Below are 15,496 nucleotides of genomic sequence, written 5' to 3' on the forward strand. Positions count from 1 at the left end.
AAGATATGTAAATATGCAGAGGAGTGCAGCACATATTCACATCCGATACTCAAGAGAACCATTTCCATCATGGACAGAATAACTTGTGACTCAGAGTATATTTTGTACGCACTCAAATGCACTTGTAACAAATGGTAAATAGGGAGTACCAAGTGCAAACTAAAGATACACATACAGCAACATATCAGAGCAATCAAACATCAAGATTATGCATACCCAATAGCTAAACACTTTTGGGAGAAACATGAAGGGAAATTATGTGACTTCACGTTCATTGGATTACAGCAAGTTAAGATTGGACCCAGGGGAGGAGACAGAGAAAAGCTGTTAAGACAACGGGAAACAAGATATATTATTGATTTCGAGAGCAAGTTCCCATCGGTACACAACATTGACGAGGAACTATATACTTTCTTAGGCGAATAAAACACTAGGTTAATCTACAGCCTCCAAAACTCACTGTGAAAATCAGAACAATGACTATTCACTGAAGATCTGCTTACCTTTTCCCTTAGAATTCTCTTATGTGAGAGGATTTTATTCCTCCCTTTTGTGGACATTAATTGGGATATTGTTTTTATGTAATCTTTAGACACAGGTTATTTATACCCCATATACAATTACCTGCCTCTCCTTTTCCCAGGCTGTCCCGCCGAAAGTTAAAGTAGTGGTTCAATATCATCATTAGTTTTGATTAAGTAAAGCTGCGAGCAGTCCCATTAGGTCATTATGCACTGTGCATAAAAATAATGAAACGTCCAATAAACGCATAAGCAGGTTCCTGCAATAGGGTATCGGTGAGATAAGATACACTAACCAAGGTCACTTGCCTTTATTTTGTCAAGTGTTACTTAAGACATTTTGCAACTATTGTATGTTGGATGAATTCTAAGATTTCTTGCTTGTAAATTAGCACCAGTCACTTTAAGACATTTTATAACTATTGTATGCTCAATGAATTTTAATGCAGTGCCATGGGAGGAATATATACTGAATGCATTATGCATCCCATATTGTGGACCTAATATTATGTCGGTATGCGTTAAAGTTTCGCATCACGTAAATCAAATATACGTGTAACTGTAATCGGGACGTTTGACATGATTGGGACACTCAACCGGTCAGAGCTCTGATCAACCACATGTAAGAATTGATGGCATTAAAATATCACTAAGATGGCAATTGGTTTTATTTGAATCAGAACATTAATCATATATGTACATATCCCAAAGGGTGAACAAAGAGCATGCTTTATTGTTCGGCTCCAATGTTATATTTGATAACAAAACCACTCCAAAATGGCGGGCGGTCTGGGCAGGCATTTAGCATTGAACAAATGGTTGAAGTCCTACTTTTATTTTAACTGCTATTCAGTGGGGAAATATTCAAATACCGTGTCTGTTCATGCTGAATTCATGTGATCAAGCTACAAGTCGTAGCGAAACGCGTCAAAGCCGGGGTTTTTCCTCTGTTTTGCTGGGCGAGGGCTGGAGGTTTCCACATGGAATTTTTAACGTTTGTAATCAATAAAGAAGAAATTTTAATTCGAAATAGATTGAAGTCAGTACTGTGAGAACGCAAGGATCAACTCGAACTTTGGCACAATACTCCGGGAGTGCGGCTCAAGACTCCACCGTGTACACGGTGCGGAGAATGGTGGATATATATATATATATATATATATATATATATGTATATATATATATATATATATATATATATACATATGGGGTTTTGGGGGGTTTTGGGTTGGGTGGGGTGTTGCAGGGGTTTCCCCCTGCATATATGTTACAATTGACTTTCACAATTCGGTCAATTGTGAAAAGGTCAATTGTAATTCGAACAGTTGTAAAACGAACAATTCGTATACAACCTGCAGCTGTGCAAAGCCACTTTACACCGTGCAAAAAATTCCATAAATCAGACCCTAAGGGGGTAATCGTAACGTACATGGCAATTGCATGCAGGGGTTCACCAATGCTACTATTTATGTGTTATTGGTCGACTGCATACACAATTTAACATTGACAAAGCAGAGTGTGATTGTGAAAAATGAGGGTGAGCGAAATTGGTGACATTTTTCACCAATTCCATTTCACTGGCTGGGCATGTTTTCCCTGTTCCACCACATTTTTGGTCAGATACATTTTTTTTAATTTTATTTTTTCTGAAATTTCATTTTTTTGGGACCCGAAACCTGGGGGAAATGAAATTTCAGGAGGCAAAACATCAAGAAAAAAAATTAGTCATGAAAAAAATTACATTTCAGAAAAACTAAATTTAAGATAAGAAAGGTCTGCAATGGCCAATTCTGCACCACAGTCATAATTGGCGTATTGGCCAACCTTTTCTCAGAATTCACCAATTTTCCTGTGTAGCAGATTCCAGCCATTTTGCCCTCTCCTAGTGAAGAGTAAGTGAAGTAGAAAGCGCTTTACGCTTTACTTTTACTCTCCTCTTTTTGAAAAATAAAACACTGCCTGCAAATTATGCTTTGCAGGAATCATTTTATAATGGATTAATATGGAATTCACCTGCTGTTTACCAGATGTAAATGCAAACCGTATTCCATGTGAATCCTTGATTTTACGCCTGCATGAAATCTCATCCAGGTGTAAAACCATGTCCTCTTCCGAGATAGAGGAGGAGAGCATAGTGGAGATGAAAACTCTGCTTGGCTGCCCGGTTATGCGTTGGAATGGCACTACAATGGGATGGAGTGCAACTACTATCGTAAACGTGCCTTTATGCATTCATTTTGCACCCCACTCATTCGACAATGACCCCACAAGTGGTTATACAATGATTATTCAGGAATCAAATACTCAATAGGTTAGTGACCAGCAATAACTAGATTTACTTGCAAAATACAGTGCTGTGGAGACATTTGGACACTGACACATTTTCACATGTTTTATGATTATTCAATTTTGTCCCAACTCCCAACCTAATTTCCGGGAATGGTGGGATTTGCAGGATTATGACACAGGCAGCTTTCAGGTTTTCCTTGAAGTGCAAGATGTTTTCAATAAAGTGCAGTTGGAATTAGAAGCAAATCAAGAGGTGGGTGGAAGCACCGAGGAGGCACTTGTGCTCTTTTCTAGACTCACCTATATTGTTTCCATTGTCTGTCGATGAAGGTTAAGGCCTCAGATATACAAGATCAATGACCACCATGAGACACAACAACCTGCCTCCCCATTTAAACAACAAATTAACATTTCTTACCTGTGATGGAGTCTCCCAAACAGCATCCTCTCGAACTCTGCTCATCCCCAACAACAACTGCTTACACTCCGATAACCTCTCTTTAATTATGTTTTCTGTAGTCATGACAGAATTAAGGTAGTGTACCAAAGATGCGCCCACTCACTTCCTTGATGTGGCATTGGAAGGTGGTACAACAGACCTGAACAACCCTTAGGATATCCACATGTGTGCTGGTAATTGGTGTCTTGGGAAATAGTGTGATGATGTCAAGTAGCATGTCTATTGTGTTTATCCTTTGAGGATATCCCTTGTGAGGAATAATTCCATTTTGAAGTCACTGAACAAAGATCACTGGATAACCCAGAGGTAGTTGGCTAGGTGGGCCTTGTCAATGATGCATCATATATAGTAAAGAGCTGCATTCCAGAGGCTTATCAGATTAAAGGCTTTCCACCGTCTAAAATCAATTGTTTTTGGAATCGTTATCCATTAAACATCAGAGGGGACAGGACTTCCTCCTGGGTTACTCCGCACATGAGATGAGACGCTCATGCATGATCCCTGTTTGCGTGCTATTGCTGAGGAAAGAGGGTGTCCATTCTAAGAAGGTGTCTCACCTGGAGCCATCCAATTCCTAAGAATGGCTAGAACAATCGCATTGCCTATGATGTTGAAAGCCACACACCGTCATCATTTAGTTGTCTGTGGATGGGTGCTTTAAAGCTGCTGACCTCACTGCCAATGTGTTCTTCTGAATGGTGTGCACAGCGATGGCAATGTAACCTCATCTCTTGGATCTGCTTCCCTTTTTGCACCATGTCATTCATCTTGGTTCCCTGGTGAAATAGTGATATTGTTTGGTTGATTGAGATGTCCAGGTGTCATAAATGCACACACCTTCTACTGTTTGGTGTTCCTTTAAACTTCACACACATCTTGCACATTTCTCTGAGGTTAGTGTGCTCTAAGGCAATTATTATGCTAAAAGCCATTTGCCACTGTCCAGCCTTCCCGGCAGCTTTGTGTTCCCACATTCTGAAGCCTTGTCTGGAAAGAGGCACACTTTGTTTCCAGGTCACTTGCAGGGAAAAAAACAGTAGTTTAGGTTTTTGGGACCTAATCGCCCAAGTATCCATGTATATGTACATGATAATTATTGGTCTAGGAAGTAATGTTGATGATTATAGCTACAGTCTACAGATGCATTCATACAGGTCCCTTTTCACTTTCTTTCTTTGGGACGATAACGGCAACGTTTACAATTCTTTTTAGCATATTAGTACTTACTACTGGATAATGGCCTTTTGCCTTTTTTTCTGCTGCAGAATAAATTTCAGAAGGTCTATGTGATTGTTGTATCTATTTATAGTCATAGCCTTGACTGCTTTTAATATTGTGTCGAGTACTAGGACTGCACTGATGGTTAATAAAAGGGGTTCAAGGGAATGTGTGCCCCAGTTCTGGAGATTCTGTAGAAAGAAATGCATTCAACAGATTTCCTTTCATTTACATTATACAAAGACTTTAGCTTGAGGAAAAAATCATAGCACTGGGGTTGCTAAACCATAGCAAAATACAGTAATCATCTTTTGTTTGTTCATGATTGTACATGTCCACACTTGTGCAACAGTATCTCTAGCAAAATAAAACCCAGACCTAAAGCACAGTAGTCTGTCAGATCTTGGGCTTTTTCCTATGGATAACATACTCCCAAGTTTCTTCCGCCAAACCCTTAGAAAGCCGCCTGGCACTCAGGAACCAGGTACTTCTGTCCTGCACCCAACAACATCATATATGTTCCACATCTACTTTTCTCACTAATGAACCCCAGCCCCCATTTGTCTTACAGAGCCAAGCATTGAAAGGTCACCAGCATTGGCAGACAGGCGCTATAACTGACCACTGACATTACTTTAATCAGGAGTTAAAGATCGGAGCGATTTGAAGTAGCACTATATTGCTGTTCATATTATGAGAAATGGAGCAATCACATTTTGAGTCAAACTTAGTGTTCGCTTTCAAATCTGAAAAGCAACAAATGTAGTTGTCCTTTTCTTATGCAAATACAGCAAAACTTTAGAAAATCAATTTGGACAATTACTTCTCTCCAGTGTTAAACACAACGCAGTAATGTCTTAACTAATTTCAGAGTAAAACTGGTTTTCACCAAGTCCTGCATAAAACAAAATAAACTCTTAATAACTCCATTAAAGAGTCGGGCAATACTTTTCATATTGGAAGAAAACTCCTGTTGAGTGGTGAAATGAACTTCCAATTCAACAACTTGCTCTTTATACACAACCAAACAACGGGCCTCATTGAAAGTAGGGTGGTAAGTGGAAAAAGTGACAGTAATTCTGTTACCGCCACTTTTACCACTCAGCCAAATTAAGCGTTCCTGAAAATAGGTGCTAATTCCGCTGGCAGAATTACTGTTGATACAGAGCGAACATTCTGCCAGAGATGTGTGGGAAGAAGGGATCTAGTCCCAGAGTCAAACCCTCAGCCTGGCAATTGACAGATGCACAGTTGATAACACTGTATCTCCCCCACTGCCAAACCATCGCAGACCTCCTCTCCCTTATCCATCCTGACATTGCGAGTAACACACAATCATACGACCGCTGCTGAAGCTGCAATCAGTCCTGCACGTCTGTGCCACAGGCACATATTAGCACACTGTCAGCATGCTGCATGGCATGTCGCAACCAACATTCTCAAAAGTGCCTAGGCGCGTGCTGGATGCACTACTGAAACAATTGCACCAGCACATCTCTCTACGCAGCACCCCTGCAGAGGTGCATGCCACGAAGGCCGGATTCTATGCTACTACCCACTTCCCCAATGTAATAGCAGATCTGGACTGCATGCATCTGTCACCCATGCCACCCCAGGTATCAGCGCATGTGTTTCGGAACAGGAGACCCTACCATTCCCAGAATGTGCAATGTACATGTGACACAGACCTCATTGTGATCCACTGATGCGCCTGTATCCCAGATTCAAATCATGATGCCATGGTTCTATGGCGCAGCACGCTGCCTGCATAAATAGAGATCCACAGAGGACAGCACACTTGGATCTTAGGTATGTATCCGCAAAGGTGAATGTGGAAGTGAAGGGGATCCACCATGCACATGTAGCACAAAGTATTCTGGGGCATGATCCACATGACTTTGCATACACCCCATGCCATGCCCCCTCCACACTAAATAAGTCGGGCTGAAGTGAACCACAAGTCCCAGAATGCATAGGACACCATAACTGAAAATGAACCCCTCCCCTACCACTCCCCTACCACTCAGATTTGATGCCTGGCCCGGCTTCCCACCCATGGAAGCAGACAGCAAAGCACCCCACCATCTAGTTCATCCTCTGACAAACTGGCCTGCTGCCCACTCCAATGGCAATATCGTCTTGCCATCTGCTCCAAGAAGAGGGCTCATGTCCAAGCCTACATCTCTGGAGCCACCAATAACACAGCTGAACTTGCCAATCCTACTGGAGTCTCCTCCTCTCCTCCTCTATCCCTGGCCCTTTGCACTGCACTGGCTGCCCACTTCTCCAAAGCTGAGGACATTGTATCCACTTCCCCTCACCATCCCCCATTCTCTTGCCTCCCTTTCCCTCCCTAACCCCCCTATTCTCTCTTCCTTCTCACCCATTGCACCAGATGAGATCTCTAGAGTTGTCTCTTCTATGAAAGTCTCCTCTAAACAGGTGCTCCCCTGCTCCTCCAGAACCATCAAGGACAGCATCGCCTCTCTCGCCCCAGCCTTAGCTGACCTCTGCAACCATTCCTTTGCCACTGGCTTCTTCCCACAACCCCTTAAGCACTCTATTGTGTACCTTTTTTGGGCAAACTCATGGAGAAGCTGAACAATCCCCCAAGTGACCCTCCGCACCAAAATGTCTGGCTGCCTCCATGACCACCAATCCAGTTTCAGTGCTTCAAGAGGCATGGTCACTGCTCTCCTTAACACCCGTGAAGACCTGCTCTCTAACCTGGACTCAAACACACCCACTGTTCTGATCTTCCTGATCTTTCTTCTGCCTTTGATACAGTCAACCACTCTATCATCATAAATCATCTCCATGATACCCTTGGCGTCACAGACTGGGCACAACGTGGCTGACCTCCTTCCGTTCAAACAGACCCTCCCAAGTGCAAATTGATCCTTTTCTCTCCTCCACCTCACTCCCTGCCTGTGGCCTCCCTCAGGGCTCTATCCATCGTCATGGCTCTTCAACATCTACCTGGCCCCTCTGGCCCACTTGATTTCCACTGTTTCCCCTCATTTCCAGTGTTATGCAGACGACACACAGCTTTCCTTCAAGGGGCCATCCTCTACCTCCTCCCCATCCTCTCTCATACCTGACTGCCTAACTGCTACTCAGACATGGTGCTCTGCCAGTGATCTCTGCATTAATGCCAATACGACAGAGATCTTTCTCATTGGGACGCCTGCTTCTTGTTTCCTCACCACTCTCTGGCCAGCCTCCTTGGGTCCCCTCCCTTAAACTAATTGTGAGGCAAAATACCTGGGGATCATATTTGACTCCTCTCTCTCTACCTTGCTAAGAAGTCCAACTTTCAGCTCCACCTCCTCAGGGGCATTCTCCCTTTCCTCAACTTGCCCCAAAAGCCCAACATCACCAGAGCCCTAGTTCTAGGCTGGATTACTGCAACAGCCTCTTCCTCAATTTTACTCTTTCCTCCCTTTGCCCCCTTAAACTAATCCAGAATAGGACTTCAAGAATTATCCTTGGCCTCATGCCCAGGGACTGCATCGCTCCAGTCCTAAAATCTCTCCACTGGCTCCAGTGATGGCAAATTAAAGACCCTATGCATCATCCACAAGGCTGTCTAGGGCCTGGGACCTCTCTGCATCCAGCTTTCCCTCCCTAAATACTTCCCTGACAGAATCATTCAGTCCTCTGGCTCAAACTCTCTTCAGGTCAAACGTTTCTCCAAGAAGAGAGTGGGAGGTAGAGCCCTCTTCTTGGCTGGTTCCTCCCTCTGGAACGGCCTCCCTACTCGCTCAGATTTGAGCCGGATCTCCTTAAGTTCTAAACATCTCAAGACTTTCCCCTTCTCCTCTGCCTTCGCTCTCCTTTTTTTAAAATTTGTATTTGGATACACAAGACCTTTACAAATACCACAACTGAATTAATCATCTTACTGTTCAATCAGTCTAAAAACGAATCAGATTTCAAAAACGAAAGAAAAAAGAACAGAAAAGAAAAAAAACATTAAAAATAAAATAAAGCTAATTAAAACAAAACAAAAATGTTACAATCATAACAAGCATTTCTTTCATTCAGCATTTAACATCAGCATTTGCATATACAAGAACAGTAATGTATACTGCCTTCCCTACCAAAAATAACCAGACCATATGGACGATACCTCGATCCCAAAAGCCAATAATGTATACTGCAACTACTAGCAACTCATAAAATTACTTCTTTCCACAACCTGAACCACTGCTATAGTTAGTGCTGTGTTATAGCCCGAGATTATTCTATCACAAAACATTTCTGAGACTATACCCTCCTCTCTCTCCACGAATCTAGCAAATAGAATCAGTCTCATTTTCCAAGTGCCCTCGCACTCCACCAAAAGGTGTTTTAAACTCTGTTTGTCTGTGGTGGTGCAAGTACTGCATAATTCATTTGCTGCATCCCCAATGGGATTGTTGAGAATTTCCACAGTATGAACAAGATTGAGACAAATTCTCAAAAATGTATTTCTAATTTTCTAATCTGGGAACATCACCAAATATCTTGGCAGGGTCCCCAGTTTCTTGTCTACCACTTTAAGTGGATTGGATATTAGGATTTCAACAGTGGAATCAGCTTTTTCAAGGATCACCCTTGTCTTTTGTTCTAGATAAGACAGTATCTTTGATTTACGATTTTCCAGATGGAACTTGATGTCCTCGTATAGCATGTCCTTCTGAGACATAATAATGAGTCTATGTAGGGAGAGCAGTATCCATTCTACCATAGTTGTTAGTGATTTCAGACCCAATTCAAACCTAAGGCGTGACATTGAAAGGCTCATTGGGAGTCCAAGAACTCTCTTCCAAACTGAGCCCTCCAATTTTTTCCAATTGGTGTCCCACAATTGGGGCTTTGCTTCTAAGCCATACAAAATTACTGGGACTACTTTCACTGTATATAATTTTGTTAAAGGTAGAATTGAGAATTTGCAGAGTTTGAAGAGAATTTTTTTCATCTGTGGAATTAACTTATCTATTTTATTCTGTGCATCCTGTTCCACCTTGCTTTTCGATTGGGAAGCATAAATTATGTATCCCAGATACACCACTTCCTCAGCTCTCGGGATTACTTGGTCGTCCAGAACCCACTTTGTAAACTTATCCTGTTTACAAGTGTGTCTGAATGCTATCACCTTAGATTTCTTTGGGTTTATGGTAAGACCATTTTCTTTAGCGTACTCACTTAGCTTGTTCAGAAGACATTGTAGTCCCACAGCTGTGTTATCTACCAGTACTATATCATCGGCATAGGCCAGCCAGTGCACCTTTGTCACATTGATTTTAAGGCTCGCCAATGCCAATGCCGATGATTGTAGATATGGGCCTGTGTCTGCTAGATATAGGTTAAAGAAGAATGGTGCTCCTAGATACCCCTGTCTCTACTCTAATTGGTTCAGATAGGTGCCCTTCCTCATCCAAGTGGACTCTCAATGTAGTATCTCTATGCAGCTCTACTAGCATAGCTACCAAACCTTCGGGTGCCACCCAATTCCTAAGCTTGGTCCAAAGGCATTCCCTGATGACCTGGTTGAACGCCCCTTCCATGCCAAATGCTCCCTCTGCCACTTCAACTGGGGCCTGGTTCCTTCTGAGTCATACAGGGGCCAGACCACCCCCTACTAGTCCCTCCCAACATCCCCTGCCAGCACTTGCCCTCAAGCTACCTTCCCCGGACCAGCACAAATCTGGTCCACCCTGTCCACCACACTCTCCCTCCCTTACCCCCTCTCTTTTCCCTGACACTTGCCTTCTTGCCCCTCAGCACCTGCCCACCCCACTCCCTTTGGGCACCTCACTCCTGCATTTCTCCCTCTACCCACCCCCTGCACATACCACCTTGTTTTGTACTTGCCCAGTAGGATTGCCACAGGGCCAATATAACCATTTTGTTTGTCCAATAAATAAAATAAATACCTAGTAGCACACAACAGTCCAGAGACATACAAAACACTAATTAAACACACAGGCACACATCAAATATGCCACAATGACCAAGAAAAAAGGCGGCAATATGCAACGCAACCATTGGGATATGCAGGGACGATTGGGGAATCCAAACTATGGGGGCACATACATGTGCTGCAGAGCAGGATGGGCACAAGTCTTTGTGCATTGTCAAATGCAAAGGGAATGCATCCCAATGGCACTAGAGTGTACTCAAATAACTGCCTGGAAGTGATAAGCATGCAGTACTTAGGATAGGCAAGTACAACCATGACCCATTTGCAACTGACACGCTTTCATTCTACTTGCAGGTGACTCTGGTTACCCACAACTACCATGGCTCATGACCCCAATAAGGAACCCTGGGATGCCACATGAAATTGCCAAATATGAGGCACACACACGGACCAGGGTATGCATAGAACACACATTTGGATTATTGAAAGGAAGATTCCAGTTCTTCTACTGGACTGGAGGGGCACTAATGTACAGTCCAGAGAACGTTGGGAAGATAGTCCTTGTGTGTGTGGTGCTAGCATCAGGAGGAAGCATTGCCTGCTGAGGAGGACGTGGCACAGGCAGACTCAGGCAGACTCAGAGGAGGAGGGTGATGAGACATGGGTTGGCAGATGTGAGGTGTCAGAAATGTGAGACGGACAACTTTGTAGAGGTTTTTCATAAGATGCCATTTTATTAACTCAAAAGGCATTTGACAAATGCCTCACTATCTTGACCCTGACCAGGTTTTCCTTGCCTTTCAAAATAATCAAAATAAAGTAAAGGAAACAGTTCAAAATATTCAACAAGTCTTTATCTCTCCATTTGAATGAGAGAGTTCAACACAATTTCTTCTTTGAAAATAATGTAATCACAGTTTGTCTGCATCAACATAAATGCCTTTGTCAGTATGGTCTTTCGAGCACATGACCAGGGCGAACCCAGAGATACAAAAACACAAGAATCTAATGATTATTGAAACATAAACAACACATGTTACATTGAATACAAGTTGGTGGTTGTCACAGGTGAGTGAGCGCAAAACATTCCCAAACAGAAAACATACAGTGAAAACATGTCAACTTAGTACTACTTAATATACATTCAGAGTACAAAGCATCTCATCAGTACCTCCCTTTATTGTTTTAAAGGGAATTGTATTTAATCTAAGTGTAGACAACAAGAATGCGATATAAAAAGTTTACACAAGTGTGTTTCGGCCTTTCAACCAACTCTGATCACTGTGAATAGGACGGCCTTCATCAGGATGGGGCATTGTGATCGTGGCTCTTGTGAGCTTCCCTGTGATGATACTCTACAAAACTAATAAAATGTGCTAGGTATGGGTCTGTTTCCGGGCTATACATCTTATTCAGCTCCAAGAAGAAGCTAGAACAGTGTCTCCATAGAGGAACTTACCATGCTTCAACCAATGTAGCACGTCAAATCAATATTCAATCAGCGCCTGAAGTGTGGGCTGTTGTGGTCCCAGTCCAATCCTGGTGGATTGGGGTGTGGAGTGCTGATCTACTAAGAAAACATAAGGGTGGAGAAGGACCATGATTACAGCGCCTGTCACGACAATGACTAATCACATCCCCTCTCTGGGCCAAAAAGGGGGAAGAGAAACAATGCGCTTTTTAGGGAGTAACATGTGAAGTGTGTGTTCTTGAGCAGCACATTGAGTCTGGTCCAGTGTGGTCCCAGTCCCCTCATCTATAAGTACGCTTAGTGAGATTAAGGGCATAGTATGTAAATTCTATGTAGCGAGGGAGGTCGAGCCAAATACTGTACATCGTGTGCACTATAATCATTGTGCACACAATGGCATGGTCACCAGGGACCCTTCAAGGCCCCCATAAGTGTGTGCCAAAGCCCGGCACTGTCTGAGTCCCTCACGTGCGATGTGGGGGCTGGTAGTAATTATAGTCAGAAGTGACTCCGAAATTAAGAATTCTAGAAATATGCTGTTACATAATCACGTAGTCCAGTTGCAACTAAGAGATGGTAAAACCCTGGACTGTGGTACCCTAAATTGCCATTACCTTAATCAAAGTGGAGGAAATCCTGTTACTTGATGCTCTGCTGTTAAGACTGATTTCTGAACTCTGTCCTGGCGGCGCAGAAGTTCAGAAGGCCAACCTAATTACTTGGAACAGGGTAACCTCTGGACAAGCCACACCAATCAGGGTAGCGATCGCGGCAGTCAAGATTAGGTCTCAAGAGGGGTGAGGGTGACTGAAAGCCCGCAATGAACACACAAAGCAAGGACACTTACAAACTACTCCAAACAGGTGTTATATTAAAAATATATACACATTTATTCCAATGTCTTTAAAACACTGACCGTAGCGAGAAAGCACAATACAACTCTAGTAAACCAACACATACCAAACCAATACAATATATATACAAATACAAATGAGTCTAAAGCGTTAGATGCACGAAATGTGTAGTCCACCTAGAAGGGGAGGAAAACAGGCAGTGCGAAATAATGATTAGACCCAGTCCGCCTTCAGAGGCACCTAACTCAAAGGAAGTCCAAGCCCTACGTAGAGTGGAGCCTTGTGCTCAAAAGTACCTGCACACGCTGGTACCAACGGGCAAAAAGGGGAGTCTCTTCGAGGGAATCAGGCAGTTCAGTTTGGTGCACAAACGAAGAAGAACAGAGTTCCGCGTCTCAAGCGCAGCCTCCACTGTGGGCAGAAGCAGAGCGCGAGTACAGAAAGGCGTGCTGTTTTGACACAGCGGGGAAAAGCTGTGGGCTCCTGCAGGAGGGCGACCAGTTCCTAGCTATGCTACTCACCGGTCCCCGATGCAAGCAGACCCAGGCTTCTCCGCGTCAGTTTCAGTGCTGGCAGGTTCAGGGGAGCAGGGGATGTCTCGTCGTCGTGTAGATTCTGCAGCAGCAGAGTTGAGTTAAAGATGTCCCAAACTAAGTGAACCCGCACAGTTTGTTACCACAGCAGGGCAACAGAGCGGCCATGTGTATCTCAGCCAAATGTACACTACTCACTTCAGACCTGGGAATGCCAAGTGTACAAATCGTGTGAGAGTGACAAGGACTAGAAATACAACACAACCTGGCGGCGGTTACAGAGCACGACACCTGGGTAGGCTGGTCAGTCTGCTGGATGGCCCAGAGACACTTCCGAAGGCTTACGTGCAGGAGATGGTGAAGATGCCGAGAATAGCTGTCCCCGCTATTCCAAGGGTCGAAGTACCAGTACAGGCCTTCTGGTTCGATCAGAGGTAAAAAGGGTTTCACAAAGCGACAGCAGTGCAGAGGAGCAGTCCTTCAGCGGGTCACCAGCGATTCCTCGGTTCAGCCTCGTGGTTGCAGGATACTTGGCTCCTGTATTCCTTCGTTCGTGAGAACTCAGGAGATCGACATGGTAGTGGCGTTTCCAGCCCCCTCTTATCCACGGTTCCCTTCGCGCCAAAACGGAGGGGACCCAATGGGAGATCCGCTCATCAACACTCACACCATACGTGGACCTATCATGGTCCCAGGCATTCACACCACCCTAGACTCTCTGGCACCCAGGATGTGGATTGGGACCAGGCATCCCAGCCCACATCCTGGAGGCACACACAAGGCCTGTAGAAGCCCGCGAAAGCATCTGTGTTTCGCGGGAAAGTACATGCCCAAATAAGGAAGGCCCCGGGTCGGCTCGACCTGGGGAAGGTGAAGGGAGCAAGACGGTCAGCGGACAGGACAAAGAAGCCTCGTGGTCTGGCCATTTTGGGAGCCTGGCCACCATTTTGGGCTAAGCGCGAGAAACGCGCTTAAAACGCCAAAAGAAGCTCAAAACACAAGAAACGATCGCTGCCACCATTCCCGTCCGTGATTCACTTGCACCGATCAGTTACAATCCAAAAGAGTATCTAGGGCCTGTAGAAGGCTAGAGACCCAAGAGAGCAGTAACTTAGCTTACAGTGCCCTCTTGTGTCATGTTGCACGAGAGCCGCAACATGATAAAGAAACTATGGAAAACAGCGTTTCCCAGTACTGACTATCTTAAGGGCATGTCAGTTTCCCCATAAGAATGGAGTGAAAGCCCAGAGGAGTGCGGCAGAAGGCTGCACTTCTCTGGCAAAGTCTAGATCATGGTGAAAACAACAGCAAAATGTTTAGGGGTTGCCACATGGAAGGAAAATTACCCACAATTAAGAAATCTTTCCTAACACTCGCCCGTCCCAGACTATGGACAGGGGGAACTAATCCACCCCTGGATGAGTCTCTTGTTCAGGTCCGTTAAAACATTCTGGACAACCCATCAGCATTGCTATGTTGGACACCTGGCCTATGCTCAATAGTGAAGTCGAAGCCTTGTAGACTTATGGACCACCTAAGCAACTTTGGATTCTCTCCCTTCATGTTCATTAGCCACTTTAAGGGCTTATGGTCAGTTTTCACAGTAAAGTGGGTCCCATAGAGGTAGGGCCTCAGCTTCCGTAGGGCCCACACAACAGAGAAACATTCTTTCCCCACTGTGGACCATCTGAGCTCTCTGTCCTTAAGCTGGCGACTAATAAAACCAATAGGGTGTTCCTTACCCTTCTCATCTACTTGCGATAGTACAGCTCCTATCCCAGTGTCAGAGGCGTCCGTCTGCACAATAAAAGGTCTTTGATAATCAGGGGCCCTGAGGACAGGGGCCTGGCACAAGGAGTCTTTTAAGCCGTTGAAGGCCTTCTCACACTTGTCGGTCCAAGTTACCTTCTTGGGTTTCTTTGGAGTGGTGAGGGCAGTCAGAGGGGCAGCTATGGTGCCATAGTCTGCCACGAAGTTGCGGTAATACCCTGTGAGCCCTAAGAAGGCTCTCACTTGGGTTTGTGTAGTGGGGGTAGGCCAGTCTTGTACTGCTTGTACTTTACTGGGAAGAGGCTGTATCCTCCCTCCACCTATTTCATGTCCAAGGTAAACCACTGAGCCTTGTCCAATCTGGCATTTACTAGCCTTTATGGTGAAATGTGCTTTCTGAAGAGCCTGGAGCACAATCCCAAGGTGTTTCACATGGTCTTCCCAGGTGGCACTGAAAACTGCTATATCGTCC

At 44.4% G+C, this 15,496-nt stretch overlaps 1 protein-coding gene across 6 annotated transcripts in view; it reads left to right on the forward strand.

Annotated features, from left to right (window-relative positions):
- DGKI (diacylglycerol kinase iota) overlaps positions 1-15,496 on the forward strand; it is a 1,316,934-nt gene that overhangs the window by 885,545 nt on the left and 415,893 nt on the right. The gene's annotated exons all lie outside the window — the stretch shown is intronic.

Source organism: Ambystoma mexicanum, chromosome 12, assembly GCF_040938575.1.
Source record: "Ambystoma mexicanum isolate Mex_15411 chromosome 12, UKY_AmexF1_1, whole genome shotgun sequence".
In the NCBI taxonomy this organism is placed as follows: domain Eukaryota; kingdom Metazoa; phylum Chordata; class Amphibia; order Caudata; family Ambystomatidae; genus Ambystoma; species Ambystoma mexicanum.